Source organism: Lissotriton helveticus, chromosome 1_1 (assembly GCF_964261635.1).
Source record: "Lissotriton helveticus chromosome 1_1, aLisHel1.1, whole genome shotgun sequence".
Taxonomy (NCBI): Eukaryota; Metazoa; Chordata; class Amphibia; order Caudata; family Salamandridae; genus Lissotriton; species Lissotriton helveticus.
This window is the reverse complement of record NC_136057.1, coordinates 427,540,135-427,561,447: the sequence shown is the minus strand read 5'-3', so window position 1 is coordinate 427,561,447 and position 21,313 is coordinate 427,540,135.

The window sequence follows — 21,313 nt, the reverse complement described above, 5'->3', positions numbered from 1 at the left end:
ACCGATTGTATGAAAGATGGTATAATTCCTAAAATTGTCTAAAAGGTGCTAATCAGACAGGAGCTGATACATTTAAAAAAGTACACTATTCCCTTCCTATGTGACATGTTAAAGATACTGTGGACAAGCTCCCTAAATGGCAGAGGGAAGTTAGTGTGGAGTATAGTCTGTAATTCAGACGAAGAACTTGCAACCTGGAGATCAAACGTGTATTTGGCCGAAGTTAAGGCCACATCCTCCTGGAAAAGCATGGCTTTCAGTTTGCTCAGAGAATCAAAGTGTAAGTTGGAAACATTTATCGAAGGCCATAGTGCTGTCTCCCTAACTGTGTGGGCAGGTGGAAACAGGACTTTTGTGCAACAAGTCACTATGGCATTAACCGTCCGAGATAAGCGATGCCCGGTTGGGGGTCTGATGAATTGAAAGAACCATTACGGGTCATGGTATTTCGTGTATTTTCACTGAAGTGTGTAAGTGCTGCCAATTCTCAAAACGTGAGAATGCAGGAATATGCAGTGTATTTAAATCCTTCATTTTGGCTATCCCAAGACAAGAAGTGTGATGCACCGTTTTTTTTCTGGGAAATTATATGATGTGGTATGAGGCATGCTCTAAATAAGGCCTCAGTTCCCTGAATCTGCCAGTCTTTTGTTCCCGAGACTGATTTTGTGTCTAAGGTGTCTTTCCACCCTGTATAGACAGTTTGGAAATAAAGGAAGCAGAGTATATCAGGTTAGTGTTTGTTAATTCATTTTACTTTGCAGGTGTAGGTGCAAGCATATAATAATACAAGGCTCCTATTTCTCCGGTCTAGTTCGCGCTATATAAAACCCTAAAAAAAAAGGCTGGGTCTGATATTTCAAAACCTGAGTTTCAAGCTGAGGAATACCTGTTCTGCTGCATCAGACCAAACAAAGGGCTGTCCTTTCTTCAGTAAATTAGTAATGGAGACAAGTATTTCTGAGATTTGTGGTATAGATCGCCTATAAAAGTTTGGGAAGTGAAGTGCTCTTTGAACTTCCTTGACTGTAGTTGGGGCAGGCCAATCTAGGATGGCTTCACATTTTTTGAGGTCCATGGTAATTCCTTCAGGGGATAAGTGGTAGCCAAGAAACTCCACTGGCTTGGTGTGAAAGTAACATTTCTCCAATTCATTGTATAATGCATTTTCCTGTAAGCTCTGCAGTAAGCTTGTGCATGTTGCTTGTGCTCTTGTTCAGTTTTAGAATAACCTAAGATATCATCTATGTAGACAACAACACAGGCATCAAGTAAATCATAAAGCACTTCATTAATGAAGTATTGAAAGGCCGCTAAAGCATTACAGAGGCCAAAGGGCTTCACCGTGCATTCTAAATGCCATCCTCCAATCATCCCTTTCTTTTACGCGTATAAGGTGTTAAGCACTGCGTAAATCTAGTTTGGTGTAAATGGTGGAGCTTCAAACCTGGACTAGAAAAACTAGAATTAGGGGTAAAGGATGGCAATTTTTAAATGTGGGCTTATTGGCTGCCCCGTAGTTGATGCTGGCTCTTAAGTCCCCATTCTTCTTTTGGACAAAGAAGAGGGGCGACAATAGTGGTGAGTTGGAATGTCCATTAAAGCCCAAATAGGATACTTACGTAGGAACTGTGTCTCTGGTTCTGTTAGAGCGTATATCCTGCTACAGGGTAGAGCTACCCCAGGAATCAGATCAATTTGGCAGTCATAGATTATGTGGGAAGGTGGGTAGCTGGGTTGCCTTAACTGGGTCAAATGCATCCTGAAAGTCATGGTATACCTCAGGTAGGGGTTCAGAATGTGAATGTTGTGTTACTGCACAATGTACTGGTGTAACAGGATGTTGAGTCTCTTGATAGCAAGTGGTCATACAAACTGGGGAGTCCAAATTTATGGTTTGCAAACCCCAATTGATTTTGGGATTGTGGTACTCCTGCCATGGAAAACTCAGAATAATGCCAAAGGTGTGAACATCGATTAGGTTGAAGTTTACTTGTTCTGTGTGCCCAGTTTTCACAGATGAGTCAATGAGTCAGTATGAAATCGAATGAGTCCAGAAGACAGCGCAGAGCGATCAACGGTGCACACTAGTCCGGGTCCTGCCTTAGCCGCCCATGAGACACCTAATTTGTTTACTAGGGTTAAATCAAAAATGTTCCCCGTGGCTCCTGAGTCAATGAGCACTGGAAGATGTTGTCAGTTCTGTGGTGATAGTATCATGGGCACTCAAATGGTCATGTGCCTAGAAATGTGATTTAGCATGTTAGTCAGATATTGGGCGATCTGAAAGTTGTGTACTCTCCAAGAAACAATCTCCTTACACTCCGAGAGCTTCAGTTTTGCTGTTTGTTCTCTGAAACCTCCATATTCACAAAGGTCTTTTTCTTTTTGTGCTTGACTGTACAATAATGAGCAAAATGCCCTGACGTGCTGCAATAGAGACATAAATTTACCTTGCGTCTCCTATCCTTCTCCTCAGTAGACAAGGGACCCTTAATCCCTCCAATCTGCATTGGTTCTGACTTGTTGTCAGTGTCTTTCCTTTCGGCGTTGAGAACCACCCTGGTATAACTCTGGGCTCTTTCTGTTTTCCATTAACCAAGCTGTTGGTCCAATTTAACTATGATGTCAATAAATTGTGCACAGTCCTCAGGTAAATCTACTCTATGTGATAACGCATCCATGAGGTCATCTTTTGAAGCCCTATATAATACAGATGTATACTTTTCTTCTGGCCAGTAGGTTTCTGCTATAAGGCAATTAAAGATGGTTATGTAAGTCACAAGGTCTTTAGTACCCTGTAATAGATTTAACATATCATTGACACTAGCTTCTATTAAGACATGTTTTGCAAAACGGCAGGTCATGGCTGCTTTAAAGGCTGGGAAATTATGCAAAATGGGATCGTTAGTCTTAACAAGGGGAATGGACCAATTTACTTCCAAGCCTCCCAAATAAGAAATATCAAAAGCAACTTTTGCACGTCTGATGTGAAAATCTGCAGTTTATACAAAAAATGTAACTGCCACTGGCTCATAAAGAGAGCAAAATGTGCACCGTCCCTAGTGCCCCATTCAGGATTAGCCAGCGGTAGCTAGGTGTCATGACTATAGTGGTCAGGTTCTGATCAAACTGTGTTGTGGATGGCTGTGTGGCAGGTTGAGTGTGACTTCCCCTGAACATTGGGGTACTAAGAACAGGCCTGATTTGTGTGGTGTCTCTGCACTGTGTGAAGTGTGGCTTCGTGTGTTAATGCCCACTTTAGGTCTCAGTGTTCTTCCTTGAGTTTCTGCATTTGCATGTGGAGAGTCTGTGTTACAGTGGTTGGCTGTTCGATATCTGAGGTCATCAGGTCGTCCATGTTGTTGCCCAAAGGGAACGCTGTGTTGAGGCTTAGCCTTCTGTTGCCAGCCACTCACCTGAATCTCCTGGTGATTCAGATGAGATGACGATGACAGTCCCTCAACACACTCTGAGGTCTTAAAGCAGGTAGCAGTAATAGGGTAATCTGCTCCAACAGTAGAGGAGAGGATGTAGCCTTATGGCTAGAGCGGTCAACCTCGAAGCTGGGGAACTGGGTTTGAGTCTCGGCAATGGCGCTCAACATCTTGTGATTCTGGGCAAATCACTTAATCTCCACGTGTCCTTCTGTAACGAAACTGGTGCTACTATGCAGCGCTCTGATACCCGATGTCTCGGGTCTCGTTTGTGCTACATAAAACTCTTTTAAAAAAAAGAGAAAGAGGGATTGGGAAGAGAAAGTGATAGAAGGAAATATCTATACTTAGGTGTTGGGCTGCGACTTTGGTGACTGGACAGACCGCTTACACTGATTGGCCTGCTGATGGATAGGTATATGGTTCTCTGCCCCTGATCTGTTATGGCTACTGCTCTGATTTGGTGGACATGCGTATAACAGGTCTGTAATTGATAAACAGATATTGCCACTAGGTTTGTAGACCCACAGGCTTATCAAACAATGAATGTGGAATATTCTCCTTTGGAAGGCATACATATAACAGGTCTGTAAGGGATAAACAGATATTGCCACAAGGTTTCTAGACCCACAGGTTTATCAAATAACGATTGTGAAATATTCTCCTTCCATTATACTTAAAAAAACGCATTGCTGCATTGGGCATCAAGCTTTGCATAATGAGCACTTGACCATGTCTCTGTAACTCTGATATTTAGTAATGAAAATTCCTTGCATCAAAGTCTTTGGTACAATTGCACTATTCATTTATTATCAAGAGTACATCATTTAAAAATGTAATGAATCAAAACCCAAATTAGCATTAGGCACTAATCATTCTGTTCATTATTCTGTTTTACCTGTATTTCACCCAAAAACTGCAAGGCATTGTTATAGTGTAAAGAAGGACATTTTGTGTGAGGCTGTTTAAATGGTTAAAATGCATTTATAAGTTGCACATTGATCTGGTATTAATCTACAGCCTGCTTTGAAAAAAAGTCCAAATGCAGTCTGACTTGTAAGTGTTTTTTTCTCCTACTGTATGTTTCTGGGAACTTTTGTGAATTTAATATTTTGCAGGAAATTCAGAGTACCAGAGGATGTTCCAAACTTAGATTTGTATAGGTAGTGTGACTGCTAGAGTCACGAAAACTGGAAAGCTGCGCTTTGAGGAAATGTGTGCAGTCTGGCTGGAACAGAAGGGAAAAGCAGGGAGCTTTTTCTATTGTTAATATTGTATTTAAGTAATGACTGTTTGCCAAAAATAGTATTATAATAATGGACTTGCCCCTGGGGAAGTTCAATTCCGGGGCCCATTCGGACAACTAATTTAGTTGTGCACAATTTGAGGAGGATGACAGATGCCTGTTGAGACAAAAGATCTGTTTTTTGGACGGCAGGGGTACCGGTTTGGGTGAGGTCTCCAGTGGCCAGATAAGGTAAGAAAAAGGGCGATTGTCGATTCCTTGTATAATGTTCCAAAACTGTTACAAACGTAGATGTGTATTTAGTGAATCCTGGCAGACCTTTGTTTAGATTCTTCGAGAGGAAGGAGACAAGTAAATGTGTTTTGTTGATCCTTACAGACCCTTGTTTAGGAATCATCAGAGAAATAGATGTGCATTTAGTTAAACTTGGCAGACTGTTTTTTCCTATAAGAAAGTAGGAATTAAATACGTTTATCCTGACAGTTTGAATTGGCAAAACGTCAGAGAAAGAGAAAAAAACTTGACAAGTATAAATCTGTTATGTGAGTTTTTTTAATATATATATATATACATACATAAATTCAAATTCTGTCGTTTTTCCAAAATATATACATACATATATACATATATATATGAATTTTATGATCATTGGATCCGGTTTATCTAGTATGAAATAGCAATATTTACAACACTGTACATAAAAAAGGTATATACATAGAACTGGGGGTTTCTTACAAATGTGTATTTGGCCCTTTTAAATTGTGCATTTATGCAAGTATTTTGTACGATTGTAATTTAAAACACAGATTTCATCTATGTCTATGTATTGGTCAATGTGCACGGTCACTATAAAAATGCATCCATAATATGCAACGTTGCCATGTGATCAAGGCAGGCAACTGCCGAAACGCGTCATGGCGGAGCTGTTTTGGGCGTGAATAAAATTCAAAAATAGCACTGAACCTGGGTCCACTCTTGTTTAATTCCCATGGAAAGGAACTGTTGAAGGCAAGGATTCTTCATATTTTCACCGGATCGACTTTCTCCGATGCAGTGGACCCCCCTCCCCGTGAAGTTGGCTCAGTGGTTGGCAAAGTCATAGCGTCCGGCGGATCTGGCAGCTCTCGAGGCTTCGAGGCAGCTGGGAAAACCCAGAAGCAATTTTGAAACACTCCTGCAACGGAAACACAGAGCCACCTGCTGCAAATGCATGCGTATTTGAGGGAAGGCGGCGAATGTGGTGCAGAGCTCGTTGGGTGGTAATTGCTCGGAGGAGTTGAGCTACGCGAGGGGGCTGCATCGTAACGACCGTCAAAAAACAAGGTGCAGGACATTGTGAAATTTTTCAGCAGGTAGGGAGGTGTGCATCTTTGAAGTCCACCAATAGGTATCAGTAGAGCCTGGTGGGCTCACGGTGAGAGATATTAGTTTTCACTTTCTACGCCCAAAATGTCCACCGCAGCATTGCGGGATCGCGAGTCAGCTGCGGAGGGGATGTTTTCTGACTCTCCTTTGGAGCAGCGTGACGTTAGTAAAGGTGCCGGCGAGGAAGCAAGTGAAGGGGCACAAAGCCTAATAGAAAAATTCTGAATCCTAGAGAAACTTATGCGTCAAGAGCAATCTAAATGGTGGGAATCAAAGTCATTACAGAGATACCTCGATGTGGACAGAATTCCCAAGGGGTTTAAGAATTATGATTGCCCCCAGTTACGATACACCGAATCGCCTGAAGATGGCTGAGTGGGCTGAAGTAAATTTGGATTCCTCACGTAGACTAGTCCTGATACTAGTCAAATATGCGGAGAACGATCGGGTGACCTGCATATTAAAATAGATGCTCTAAACGAAGAAATTAAGACGCTAGGTGATTTCCAACAGAAAACAAAACTCCATAATGAGATGATGACTAGATTGATCAAGGAGGAGGACAAGATTAAACAGAGAAAGACCTACAAATTCAGAAGGGACAAAGAGGATTATGCCCGCAAATTTGACACATTTAGAAATGCAACAGCAAACAAACGAATGCAGGGGCACAATCAGTCTGACAAAAATGAGGAGGTCCTGTCAATGTCAGACCTCAGCTCTGCGATGGAAAGCGAATCGGATACAGAGGGTAAAAAAGATCGATCCAAACAGAGTGCCATCAAACCAACTTTGAGTGAGGATCTGGATTACCTGAGAGGCAGTAGAAGGGAAACATTATGCTCTAGATATCGACCGGCAAAAAAACTATGAACCCAGATCAGAAGGCAAAGGAGACAAGCTGCTAGAAAGCGCCAGCAACAGGCAACCTGCTTGCGGGCAAGGGCAGGGACCTGGAAGAACATGTAGTGGGAACATCACAAACACAGATCCCCATTGTGCATACTAAAGAAAATACCATTATCAGTTTGGCGAAAGTTGATCAAACCGCGGCAGAGCAGCAGCTGCTCTCTTTGGGACTATCGTATTGCCCAGAGTCAAATTTTGCCTACACACAGACTAGGGCTGATATTTACAAATTTATAAGAAAGCTTAAATTAAAGAAGTTCCATCAGCTTCAGTCCAAGCCGAGGCAAGTGGGCAGCAAGATATCCGTAAATGACATCTCAGGCGCCTCAAATTTAACAGTAGCGGACCATAGTTTATTGAAGGATCTACATGAGTTGGAGCAGGATGGCAGGGCCTCAGATGAAGTTCCAATTCGGGAAGCAAACAAAGGTGGCCCTTCTAGCGGAGGGCCGTCTGGATTAGAGGTGCGTGCGAAACCAGATACGCCCTTCAAAGAAGGGATTCATTGGACATTTTCAATGAACAAGTGGTGGCACCGGTGAAAAAGTTAAATATCAACATTAACAAAAACAAAAGAAGAGTATCCAATCATGAAAGAAAATATGGCCAATTAATTGCAAAACTCAAAAAGGAGAAGAATGTAGTAATCAGGAATTCTGAATAGGGGGGAATATTGTACTGTGGCCCTCACAGGATTATTTGAATGAGGCTTATTCCCAAATGAACAATACTGATTGCTACCGCAAAAGCTCCCTCCATAAATTCAAAGCCATACAGGATCTATTTTTACCAAACTATTGTCATGGAAAAGCAGGGATCTTTTAAGCCTTGAGGAATACAAATATTTGAAGAAACAACAGCCAACAATTCCCTCGATATACTTTATTCCCAAGGTGCACAAAAACATCAACAGACCACCAGGAAGGCCCACCATTGCGGCATGCGATGGACTGTTAGAGAACATGTCGAGATATATTGACTTTTTTTTACAAGAACATGTCCACAACCTTAAATCTTATGTGCGGGATACGAGTGATTTCATTTGAAAATCAAGGATATACATTGGCAAAAGGGTGATTATTTAAAACCTATCGACGTATCCTCATTGTGCACTTGTATAAGAAACCATGATGGGCTAAGGGCTGTTGAGCATTTCTTGGCAAGCAGGCCACTCAAGTTTGTACAGCATAACAAAATGTTAATTGACATGTTGACCAAATGTACTCTTCTTTCATGATTGGATACTCTTCTTTTGTTTTTGTTAATGTTGATATTTAACTTTTTCACCGGTGCCACCACTTGTTCATTGAAAATGTCCAATGAATCCCTTGGCATGATAGGGGTACATTTAAATTTTTCTTTGAAGGGCGTATCTGGTTTCGCACGCACCTCTAATCCAGACGGCCCTCCGCTAGAAGGGCCACCTTTGTTTGCTTCCCGAATTGGAACTTCATCTGAGGCCCTGCCATCCTGCTCCAACTCATGTAGATGTCGCTCAGGGTATAGTGCCACAGAGATGGAAAAAGGCTGTGGTGAAAGCCTTATTGAAAAAACCAGGATTGGATCCATCTGATTTGACCAACTTTAGGCCAATTTCACTCCTTCCTGGTTTTTCAAAAATTGCTGAGAAGCTGGTCAACCGTCAGCTTTCTCACCATCTTGAATCTAACCACCTGCTAGGAGATTCCCAGACTGGTTTCCGCCCCGGCCATGGAACAGACACTGCCTTGCTGGCAGTAGTGGAGGAGGCAAGGAGCACTCTAGATACAGGGGGGTCAGTGGCAGTGATCCTCCTGGACTTGAGTGCTGCCTTTGACACCGTGAGTCATCAGGTGCTCCTCCAACGGCTGTCAGAGGCAGGTGTCTCGGGGACGGCCTTGAAATGGCTGGGCTCTTTCCTTGCGGACCGTTTCTACCAAGTCTGGGAAGGGTCAGAGCAATCGGCCCTAATCCCTCTTCAATGTGGAGTCCCGCAGGGCTCATCGCTGAGCCCTACTTTATTGAATACATATATGACTCCACTTGAAAGAGTGGTCGCCCCTTCAGGGGTGAAGATCATCAGCTATGCTGATGATACTCAGCTGGTGGTGGGCCTCACGCAGTTGGCGGCACACCCTGAGGTATTACATGACTGCCTCGCCAATGTTTATCGCTGGATGTCCATCTCCGCTTTAAAGCTTAATGGAGGTAAGACCGAGCTGATGCTCCTGGGTAACTCCAGTCCCTCCATCATTGCGAGCTGTTGGCCCCGGTCTCTTGGTGACCCACCATCCCCCAAGAAGGAGATTAAATCCTTGGGAATATGGATTTTTGGTATTCACAGAAGTTAGGATTTTGTCTTAAGTTTGTCTTACTTAAGACAGACTTAAGACAAAATCCTAACTTCTGTGAATACCAAAAGTAGTAAGTTCATTCTGTGAATGCCAAAAGTAGTAAGTGCATTCTGTGAATACCAAAATAGTAGTAAGTTTAGGATTGAGTCTTAAGTTCATTCTGTGAATCGGGCCCAATGTTACATGCATCCAGTGCGCATCCTCCTCATTTAATACCAAGCATTCACTATAGGTAGATTCTTTGAATACAAAGAATTTGCAGTGAAGAAAAAGATTTGGAAATTAAACAGATGGAAAGCAAAAAACTATTTTTAGAGAGTAGCTATAAAACACAAACAGTAGATACTGCCATAATGAAATCTAGAAATCGAGATAGGGATGAACTTTTGAAATACAGCGTAAGATCTCAGGGTGCATTCAGTAACTGTGTGGATGCATCTAGGGAACCTACTAGACTGATTATGACATATTCCAGACAGGTAAAATAGATACGAGGCATCACAAGACGCAATTGGCCCATTATTCTGGATGACCCGATAATTGGTGATTTACTCCCTAAACATCCGGCCATAACATACAGAAAAGGAGCATCAATGGCCAATTCATTAGTGAAGTGTAGCCCAGATAACCAAGATGTAGGGGGATGGTTCATAGCCAGAAAAGGCTTTTTCGAGTGCTCTAGTTGTAAGGCTTGTCAGCATGGTTCAAATAGAACTACATACCATACTGCTTTCAGCGATAGGTTACAATCCATCAATCAACATCTAACATGTCGAACGGGCCATGCTATCTATGTTCTGGAATGTAGCTGCAATTTGGGATACATAGGTAGCACCAAATTAGCAGTTCACAAAAGAATTTTACAGCACATAAGGGCAATTAACAACAATGACCCTAGCTACCCAGTGGCAAGGCATTTTAAGGAGCAACATGATAGCAGTCCGAAACACTTGAAATACTATGTCATTGATGCTGTCCCACCGCAAAAGAGAGGGGGTGACCGGGAATCAAAATTGAGGCGCCTTGAGACTCGCTACATTCTCGAACTCGATACAAATCCCACTCAGGGCCTCAATGCAAGTGAGGATTTGCATAGTTATTTGTGATTCATTTGTGAAAAATCCCACTTAAGAACAATGGTTTACTAGAAAATAATTTGGCTATTGAGTTTAATCCTATGGTTCAAGCACTCTCTCTTATAATCCATTCTGAGAAAATCAATGATAAATTAAGTTCTAACCTGAAAATCTGAATTTCATTAATTATTTTTAGTGTATTATAGGTTATTAGATCATTTATTCTGTCTTTAAAACCAAATATGCACTTTAATAATAATAATAAACAACACATCATCTGTTGGTAAAATGGAGTATTCCAAAATCTTGGTATTCTAGATAGATTTTTTAATCCAATTTTAGGCAATTGAATTGGATTTATTGATATTTATATGTATTTATTTATTTATATGCATATGTATATATCTATTATTACAATTGTGGGAATCAACTGCTTATAGATTGGAAATGTCAACATTGTACTGTGTATATATAGAAAATGTTTTTTGCCGCGTTTTGCACATGCTTTTTTGCACTTTATTTTATATTGTCATGACATCATTGAATAAGATATTGGTTCATAATTAGAGGTTTCTGGCAATATAGTATAAACAAGTTTATATGTTGGTTTTAGACTTGCACTTTATAGCACTTTTTTAGCATAGGGGGAGGTATTTTTCGGCACTTAGGAAAGTTTTTAATTGCCCAATAGGACATAGATTGGAAAATGGATAGATGTAGCATGCCTTTAAGCAAGAATTTTATGATCATTGGATCCGGTTTATCTAGAATGAAATAGCAATATTTACAACACTGTACATAAAAAAGAGATATACATAGAAATGTGGCTTTCTTACAAATGTGTATTTGGACCTTTTATATTGCGCATTTATTCAGTATTTTGTACATTTGTATTTCAACATACAGATTTCTTCTAAGTCTATGTGTTGGTCAATGTGCACGGTCACTTTAAAAATGCATCCATAGCAAGCAACGTTGTCATGTGATCAAGGCAGGCAACTGCCGAAACGTGTCATGGCGGAGCTGTTTTGGGGGTGAATAAAACTTAAAAATAGCGCTGAACCTGGGTCCACTCTTGTTTATTCCTGTGGAAAGGAACTGTTGAAGGCAAGGATTCTTCATATATGTGTGTGTGTATATATATATATATATATACATATATATATATTATATATATATATATATATATATATATATATATATATATATATATATATATTTATATATATATATTCACTGAAAAAACCATAGGTTTCAGGTCATATATAGTTAGGAATTAGCATTTAAAAAACCATTGAAATTGCTCCTATATATTTAGTTGTACTAACTATATTTCGCGCACCCGCAATCCACTGCTGATGATGTCACATATTACATCATTCATGACATGGTCAGTGACATCACTGATGACATCACTGATGACATCTCAAATGACATCACTGATGACATCTCAATTGACATCACTGATCACATCACTGATGATATCATTCATGTGATAATACGATGCACTTCTTCACATTCTAATATAACCTTTGATACACCCAGTGTTAAACACAGACTACCATTCTTGAAACCATTGACACACCAATACCAGTTACTACATACGCACACACTGATTGCTAGGTCTATACACACACCCAATCATTTACCCATAGAATCACTCATACATACAGTCACTCATCAATACAACACCATCATCTGCACTCAAACACCTATACAGACACTCACACTCTGCCACTCATCCATGGAGTTACTCACACATCTAGTCAGTCATGCAAAGCATCAATCACACTTTCATTTCCTTAACTATACAGTTATACACACAACACCTTACTTATTCAAACATATACTAACACATACTTACTTTGTTATACAATTACTGATACAAGTACACAATGATCCATACAGCCACTCGCACAATCAGTGGCTCTTATGTATGGTTTTTTAAATGCTAATTCCTAACTATATATGACCTGAAACCTATGGTTTTTTCAGTGAATTTGCAAGGTTTTTTAAATGCTAATTCCTAACTATATAAGGACTGAAACCTATGGTTTTTTCAGTGAATTTCAAAGGTTTTTTAAATGCTAATTCCTAACTATATAAGGCCTGAAACCTATGTTTTTTTCAGTGAATTTGCAAGGTTTTTTAAATGCTAATACCTAACTATATAAGGCCTGAAACCTATGGTTTTTTCAGTGAATTTCAAAGGTTTTTTAAATGCTAATTCCTAACTATATAAGGCCTGAAACCTATGTTTTTTTCAGTGAATTTGCAAGGTTTTTTAAATGCTAATACCTAACTATATAAGGCCTGAAACCTATGGTTTTTTCACTGAATTTCAAAGGTTTTTTAAATGCTAATTCCTAACTAAATAAGGCCTGAAACCTATGTTTTTTTCAGTGAATTTGCAAGATTTTTAAAATGCTAATTCTATTAGCGGATAACATTTAGATATGTTAATATCCTTGTGGGACCACCTAAGCAGCCCTAGGGATCCGATTTTTGGACCGGAGCAAGATGCTCTCTGATTATGCCGTATTTCTTGCCTTCTGCCCCCCTGATTGTGCCGTATTTCTTGCTTCTGCCCCCCTGATTGTGCCATATTTCTTGGCTTCTGCCCCCCTGGTTGTACCGTATTTCTTGCCTTCTGCACCCTTATTGTGCCATATTTCTTGCCTTCTGAACGCTGATTGTGCCGTATTTCTTGCCCTCTGCTCACTGATTGTGCCGTATTTGTTGCCTTCTGCCCACTAATTGTGCGGTTTTTTTCTTGCCTTCTGCCCCCTGATTGTGCCGTTTGTCTGGCCTTCTGTCCCCTGAATGTGCTGTTTTTCGTGCCCCTGCCCCCCTGATTGTATTATCTTTGCCAGTGTTTGTTCGCTGCTGGTATTGCCTTTGCCTGTGTTTCTTTGCTGCCGTTATTGTCTTTGCAGTGTTTCTTTGCTGCCGTTATTGTCTTTGCCAGTGTTTGTTTACTGCCGTTATTGTCTTTGCCAGTGCTTGTTCGCTGCTGGTTTTATCTTTGCCAGAGCTGTGTGGGCTGTGTGGGCTGTGAGAGCTGTGTGGGCTGTGAGAGCTGTGTGGGCTGTGAGGTCTGTGTGGGCTGTGAGAGCTGTGTGGGCTGTGAGAGCTGTGTGGGCAGTGAGGGCTGTGTGAGCTGTGAGAGCTGTGTGGGCTGTGAGGGCTGTGTGGGCTGTGATAGCTGTGAGAGCTGTGAGAGCTGTGTGGGCTGTGAGAGCTGTTTGGGACGTGAGCTGTGTGGGCTGTGAGGGCTGTGTGAGCTGTGAGAGCTGTGTGGCCTGTGAGAGCTGTGTGGGCTGTGTGGGCTGTGAGAGCTGTGAGAGCTGTGTGGGCTGTGAGAGCTGTGCGGGCTGTGAGAGCTTTGTGGGCTGTGAGAGTGTGGGCTGTGTGGGCTGTGAGAGCTGTGAGAGCTGTGTGGGCTGTGAGAGCTGTGTGGGCTGTGAGAGCTGTGTGGGCTGTGACAGCTGTGTGGGCTGTGAGAGCTGTATGGGCTGTGAGAGCTGTGAGAGCTGTATGGGCTGTGAGAGCTGTGAGAGCTGTGTGGGATGTGAGCTGCATGGGCTGTGTGAGCTGTGAGAGCTGTGTGGGCTGTGGGAGTGTGGGCTGTGTGGGCTGTGAGAGCTGTGAGAGATGTGTGGGCTGTGAGAGTGTGGGCTGTGAGGGCTGTGAGGCCTGCGAGAGCTGTGTGGGCTGTGAGAGCTGCATGGGCTGTGAGAGCTGTGTGGGCTGTGAGAGCTGTGTGGGCTGTGACAGCTGTGTGGGCTGTGAGAGCTGTATGGGCTGTGAGAGCTGTGAGAGCTGTGAGAGCTGTATGGGCTGTGAGAGCTGTGAGAGCTGTGTGGGCTGTGTGAGCTGTGAGAGCTGTGTGGTCTGTGAGAGCTGTGTGGGCTGTGGGAGTGTGGGCTGTGTTGGCTGCGAGAGCTGTGAGAGCTGTGTGGGCTGTGAGAGTGTGGGCTATGAGGCCTGCGAGAGCTGTGTGGGCTGTGAGAGCTGCATGGGCTGTGAGGGCTGTGTGAGCTGTGAGGGCTGTGTGGGTTGTGAGAGCTGTGTGGGCTGTGAGAGCTGTGTGGGCTGTGAGAGCTGTGTGGGCTGTGAGAGTGTGGGCTGTGTGGGCTGTGAGAGCTGTGAGAGCTGTGTGGGCTGTGAGATCTGTGTGGGCTGTGAGAGCTGTGTGGGCTGTGTGAGCTGTGAGAGCTGTGTGGACTGTGAGAGCTGGGTGGGCTGTGAGGGCTGTGAGGGCTGTGAGGGCTGTGTAGGCTGTGAGGGCTGTGAGGGCTGTGAGAGCTGTGTGGGCTGTGAGAGCTGTGTGGGCTGTGAGAGCTGTGTGGGCTGTGAGAGCTGTGTGGGCTGTGAGAGCTGTATGGGCTGTGAGAGCTGTGTGGGATGTCAGCTGTGTTGGCTGTGAGGGCTGTGTGAGCTGTGAGAGCTGTGTGGGCTGTTAGAGCTGTGTGGGCTGTGGGAGTGTGGGTTGTGTAGGCTGTGAGAGCTGCGTGGGCTGTGAGAGCTGCGTGGGCTGTGAGAGCTGTGTGGGCTGTGAGAGCTGTATGGGCTGTGAGAGCTGTGTAGGATGTGAGCTGTGTGGGCTGTGAGGGCTGTGAGGGCTGTGTGGGCGGTGAGAGCTGTGTGGGCTGTGCGAGCTGTGTGGGCTATGAGGGCTGTGTGAGCTGTGAGGGCTGTGTGGGCTGTGAGAGCTGTGTGGGCTGTGAGAGCTGTGAGAGCTGTGAGAGATGTGTGGGCTGTGAGAGCTGTGTGGCATGTGAGCTGTGTGGGCTGTGAGGGCTGTGTGAGCTGTGAGAGCTGTGTGAGCTGTGTGGGCTGTGAGAGCTGTGAGAGCTGTGTGGGCTGTGAGAGCTGTGCAGGCTGTGAGAGCTGTGTGGGCTGTGAGAGTGTGGGCTGTGTGGGCTGTGAGAGCTGTGAGAGCTGTGAGAGCTGTGTGGGCTGTGAGAGCTGTGTGGGCTGTGAGAGCTGTGTGGGCTGTGAGAGATGTGTGGGCTGTGACAGCTGTGTGGGCTGTGAGAGCTGTATGGGCTGTGAGAGCTGTGAGAGCAGTATGGGCTGTGAGAGCTGTGAGAGCTGTGTGGGATGTGAGCTGTGTGGGCCGTGAGGGCTGTGTGAGCTGTGAGAGCTGTGTGGGCTGTGAGAGCTGTGTGGGCTGTGGGAGTGTGGGCTGTGTTGGCTGGTAGAGCTGTGAGAGCTGTGTGGGCTGTGGGAGTGTGGGCTGTGAGGGCTGTGAGGCCTGTGAGAGCTGTGTGGGTTGTGAAAGCTGCGTGGGCTGTGAGAGCTGTGTGGGCTGTGAGGGCTGTATGGGCTGTGAAAGCTGTGTGGGATGTGAGCTGTGTGGGCTGTGAGAGCTGTGTGGGCTGTGCGAGCTGTGTGGGCTGTGAGGGTTGTGTGAGCTGTGAGGGCTGTGTGGGCTGTGAGAGCTGTGTGGGCTGTGAGAGCTGTATGGGCTGTGAGAGTGTGGGCTGTGTGGGCTGTGAGAGCTGTGAGAGCTGTGTGGGCTATGAGAGCTGTGTGGGCTGTGAGAGCTGTGGGCTGTGTGAGCTGTGAGAGCTGTGTGGGCTGTGAGAGCTGTGTGGGCTGTGAGGGCTGTGAGGGCTGTGTGGGCTGTGAGGGCTGTGAGGGCTGTGAGAGCTGTGTGGGCTGTGAGAGCTGTGTTGTCTGTGAGAGCTGTGTGGGCTGTGAGAGCTGTGTGGGCTGTGAGAGCTGTGTGGGCTGTGCGCTCTGCTACTTTTGTGTCTCGGTCTACCTAGCACAAGATGAATGCCAACAGTTCCTGGTTAGAAGTGTTGACAGCCAATGAGCATGCTGCTTTCCTGTGAAATGCATGCTGATTGGCTGCCACTGTCTGTCAACACTCCAAACCAGGAAGTGTTGGCATCCATCTTGTGCCTCCGTAGAACCAAGGCACAAGAAAGCAGTGAAACAAAGGTGCAAAACACGCAAAGGGGGCAGGGTAGAAGCACCCTGATACCCCCTAGGCGTGCTCAGGGGGCCCCACAAGGCCCCCCAGGCCCAAAAAAAAAAATCGTGAGGGTGCGCGCACCGTACAGAGTACAGTAAGCTTATGGTAAGCTTACTGTAAGCTTACTGTACTCTGTACCCCCGCGATTTTCCGAAAAAAATATTTTTTTGGGGGGGGCCTGGGGTGGCCTTGTGGGACCCCCTGAGCAGGCCTAGGGGGTCAGAGTGCTTCTACCCTGCCCCGTTTTTGAGTTCTACAGGTTTGTTTTTCTGCTTTCCTGTGCCTCAGTCTACCGAGGCACAAGATGGCTGCCAACAATTTCTGTTTTGGAATTTTCACAGACAGTAGCAGCCAATCAGCATGCAGCATGTACTCTGGAAGGTACAGAGTACAGTAAGCTTACAGTGCACTCACGTGTGCCACATATAGATATATAATTTGAACAAATTCGATTTTCTCAACAACTACTGGAGGGATTTTCACCAAATATACAAAAGGCACTTCTGCATACCAGGCTTTACCATTTTGCCAAGTTTGGTGTAATTCCGTTCAGCCGTTCGGGCTGTAGCCATGTCTAAAGGTCCTATGGAAAATTGCATTGGACTCAATTTCACATTCAATTTTCTCAAAAACTACTGGAGGGATTTACACCAAACATACAAAAGGCACGGCTGCATACCAGTCCCTACCATTTTGCCAAATCTGGTGTAATTCTGTTCAGCCGTTCGAGCTGTAACCTTGTCAGAATGTCCCTATGGAAATTAACATGGGGAAAACATGTTTTGGGAGATCCCTCAATCGGCACCAAAGTTATTCCCAATAGAATGTTCGGAATTTCTTATGGTAACTAGGTCCTAACTATATATACCTATATATATATATATATATATATACATACATATATATATATATATATATACATATATAGAAAGAAGCATTCCACTCCATCAAATAAGAAGAGGCACGTAATAGGGCTAATTTATTGTAGTTTAGGTCTCCCTCGACCGCGCATTAGCTGAGATACGCCTTTCGGCTGCAGCCTTTATCAATCTATTTGGCGCCATCAGAATTCCAGGTTAAATAACCCTCCCCCCCCACTCATACATAAATAGGCATCGACGACAGACTGTGTTTTTGTGACCAAACGCTGTTTGCAGCTATTTGACTGGTGTCATTTAAATAGAAATCGTCACTGGTGAACCATAATATTCACATGATAAATGAAATGACAAATGCAACACAATTATAAATATAAATATAAATTGCAGCATAATGCATTGTCTGAATGGTTCACCTTCAATTAAAAAATAAGCTGACTACTGCTATATGCCTTGAAAAGATATGACAATATCTCTCTTGCCTAAAATAAAAGCATGTCATGATGAGTGGCCAGGTGTCTTTTCCATGTTTAACATCATAGCGCCAACTCTCTACTTAAAAATAAAATGCCCATTTTGTATTAAATCAAGAAATTCCTTAAAATATGCATGCAATGAATAAAGTTGCACTACCTATGTGGATTACAATTCTTATATTGAGACATCATATCCTCAGATTTCAAAACGGAAAAAAATGTTATGGCAGGCATAGCAGAAACAAGCTGGGACATAACTTGCAAGTGCATGTTGAATTAACCACACAGGAAAACACATTCAAGTTCATTTGGGCAGTGACATCACCACAGGGCTCTGATTACACTAAGTGTATATATATTATATATATATATATATATATATATATATATATATATATATATATATATATATATATATATATATCTCTCTATATATATATATATATATATATATATGTTCAGTGAAAAAAACATAGGTTTCACACACGTTATAGTTAGGAATTAGCTTTTAAAAAACCTTTGAAATTCACAGAAAAAAAACATAGCTTTCACACACGTTATAGTTAGGAATTAGCATTTAAAAAACCTTGCTAATTCACTGAAAAAACCATAGGTTTCACATCAGTTATAGTTAGCTGGACAATTTACTCATACAAAACCATTGAAATTCCCACGTTATAGTTAGTTGTACTCACTATAACTCGCGCGCCAGCAATGCACTGCTTATGACGTCACATATTACATCACTCATGACATGGTCAGTGACATCACTCATGACATCACTGATGACATCTCAAATGACATCACTGATGACATCACTGATGATTATTTGTGCACCGGTGCGTGCACCGGTACGCGCAGCGAGAGCACCCTATCGCGATCGAAAAAAAATTAATTTATGTATTAAAAGTAAATAATAATATATAAAAATACTATTTATAATATTTAAGAACCGTATTTGAACTTTAAACGCATTCCCGAAAAACAAGCAAAATGTCACTGCTACGCGCCGCGTAAGCGCCCCCGGAAGTGCTCCAGGAAGCGCCCACGTACGTGCCGCCTAAGCGCCCCGGAAGCGCTCCGGAGCACGTAGCGTAAGCGCGTCAAGCCATGTGACCTTAAAATAACACTTTTCATTGGTTCAGAACATTTTGTTTTCCAAATATTGAGAACCCCACCCATTTCTCTCACTATTGCTTTGTACTTGGAGAGAGCAAGAGGTGTTCTGTGAATTATCTGCTTCTCAAAGTTTTCTGATCTACAGCAATGGCTGCAAGGGAGTCATCCAGCAGTGATTCTGAAGGGTTTTTGCCTGAGGACCCTCCTCAGCACAAAGTAAAAGACCACCTCATTTGGAAGTTTTTTTCCATCCCTGAAGGGAAAAAAAAGGTTAATGCTGCTAAGGTAACCTGCAAGATATATGGCACTACTTTATCCAGAGGCAATCCTAATAGGAAATATAGCTTTGGAAATGCCACTTTAATTAGGTATGTCCAGAGAAGACACCCAAATAACTTTGCCAGGGAGAGTGTCAGGGACCTGGCACGGAATGCACCAAGAGATGGCGGCAGCACCTCCACTGGTGGAGCAACAGCTTCCGGAACACCACATGGAAGAATGATCCCTAACGTGCAGCCGGTCTTTGCAGACATAACATTTCTATGCGTGGACTGTGATGAACTGCTCTGTTATGGGGAGCAGAGCATTGAACTCATTGCTAGGAAGAGAGAGGAACACCGCTGCCCTCCCCGTCCCTAATTTTTCACCTTTTTTTTTGCTCCTGTTGAGCAGTTTTGGAATCCCTGGTTTTGTTTTTCCCCTGAAAAAAATACAAAAAAATATAAAATCGTTATAAAAAAGTATTAAAAAAAAGAAAAAAAAGTTATTTTCAGAACTACCTCCAATTCTCAAAAAAGAGCTGTATTCTTTACATATTTTACAATTCTTTTTTTCAGAGAATGTGTACTGAATAAATGAATGAATAAAATGAGTGAATGAAGGGGAGAAAGTGATAGAGGGATCAAGTGACAGAATACGAGTGAGAGAAGGTGAGTTGTAAACAAGAGTGAGTTGAAGTGGAGAGAACGAAGGAGAGTGATAGGGAGTCAAGGTGAAAAAGGTGTTTGATATTGAGAGAAAGAGGGTGACGGACGATAAAGTAATGGGACTGAGAGTAAGGCAAGGGGAGTGAGGGAGAAGGAAGGTGGACTGATTGAGAGTGATGACAGTCAGTGTTTGAAGATCAGTGAGGGTAATTGAAGGAAAGTGACAGTGAGGGGACAGAGGGAGTGAGGCTAAGAGAGAGGGCGTGAGGAAAGGAGAGTGAGGATGTGAGAGGACAGAGGGAGTGATAGAAGGAGTGAGTGAAGTAGAGTAAGGTGAGTGAGGGAAGGGCAATGAGTGAGGGAGCGAAGGAAGGGAACAGAGGGGAACAGGACTGAAGCAGAGGTACTAAGAGAAGGTGACTGGGGGATAAAAGTAAGGGGAAGGGGAATGAAGGATGGAGAATGAGGGGTAGTGAGGGAACCGGACTAAGGGAACAAGAGTGAGGGAGGGTGAGAGAATGGCAGTGAGGATGAGTAAAGAGGGGTGATAGAGGGTGGATACAGGCAAGTGAGAGTGAGACTAGGGGAGTGAGAGAGTGAGGAAACAGAGGGAGTGAAGGAAAGAGTGAGAGAAGGGGACTGAGAGAGGAACCAAAGAAAGGTAAGTAAGGGAGTGTGGGAGAGTTAAAGGGAGTGAGCATGAGGAAAGGGGACTGAGAGAGTGAGGGGACGGAGGGAGTGAGGCTAATCGACAGAGAGTGAGGGAAGAGGAGTGAGGATGTGAAAGGACAGATGGAGTGAGAGAAGGAGTGAGTGAAGTGAGTAAGGTGAGTGAGGGAAGAGAAATGAGTGCGGGAGCGAAGAAAGGGAACAGAGGGGAACAGGACTGAAGCAGAGGTACTAAGAGAAGGTGACTGGGGGATGAAAGTAAGGGGAAGGGGAAGGGGAATGAAGGATAGGGAATGAAGGGTAGTGAGGGAACCGGAGTAAGGGAACAGCACTCTAAGCACTCTAAATTATTTTTTTCACTCTAATTTTTTACACTGTTTTTCCCCGTGGTGCGCTCAGGGTACGCGTACCGGTAAGCGCCCATGTGCGCGCACCCTGAGCGAAATAAAAAATAAAAAATGAAAACGTTTTTTTGCCCTTCGGAGTCCTCCTAGGCCCCCCTGATAAAACATAAGGGAGGCAGGGTGTCTCTACCCTGCCCCCTATCAACGTTTTCCACTTTTATTTTTCACCTCTTGTGTCTCTGTTCCTCAGAGTCACAAGATGGCGGACTATGCAGACCATTTAGAATGTTTACAGACACCCAAGAGCCAATTAGCTTTTGAAATTTAGAACCAATTAAAATGTTTCTTTGGTTTTGAATTTGTGTGTGATGAAGTTTCATTGGTTTTCTACATGAATATACATGAAAAATGAGAGGGAAACACAGCCATTTTGTGATAGTACTCTTTGAGGTACATTTGTGAGGAATTTTTGGTGTTCTATTTCTGGTGTGAAATTTACACAGTACTAACTCTTCTACTGCTTTCTAAAAGGTGAGTTGTTAATTT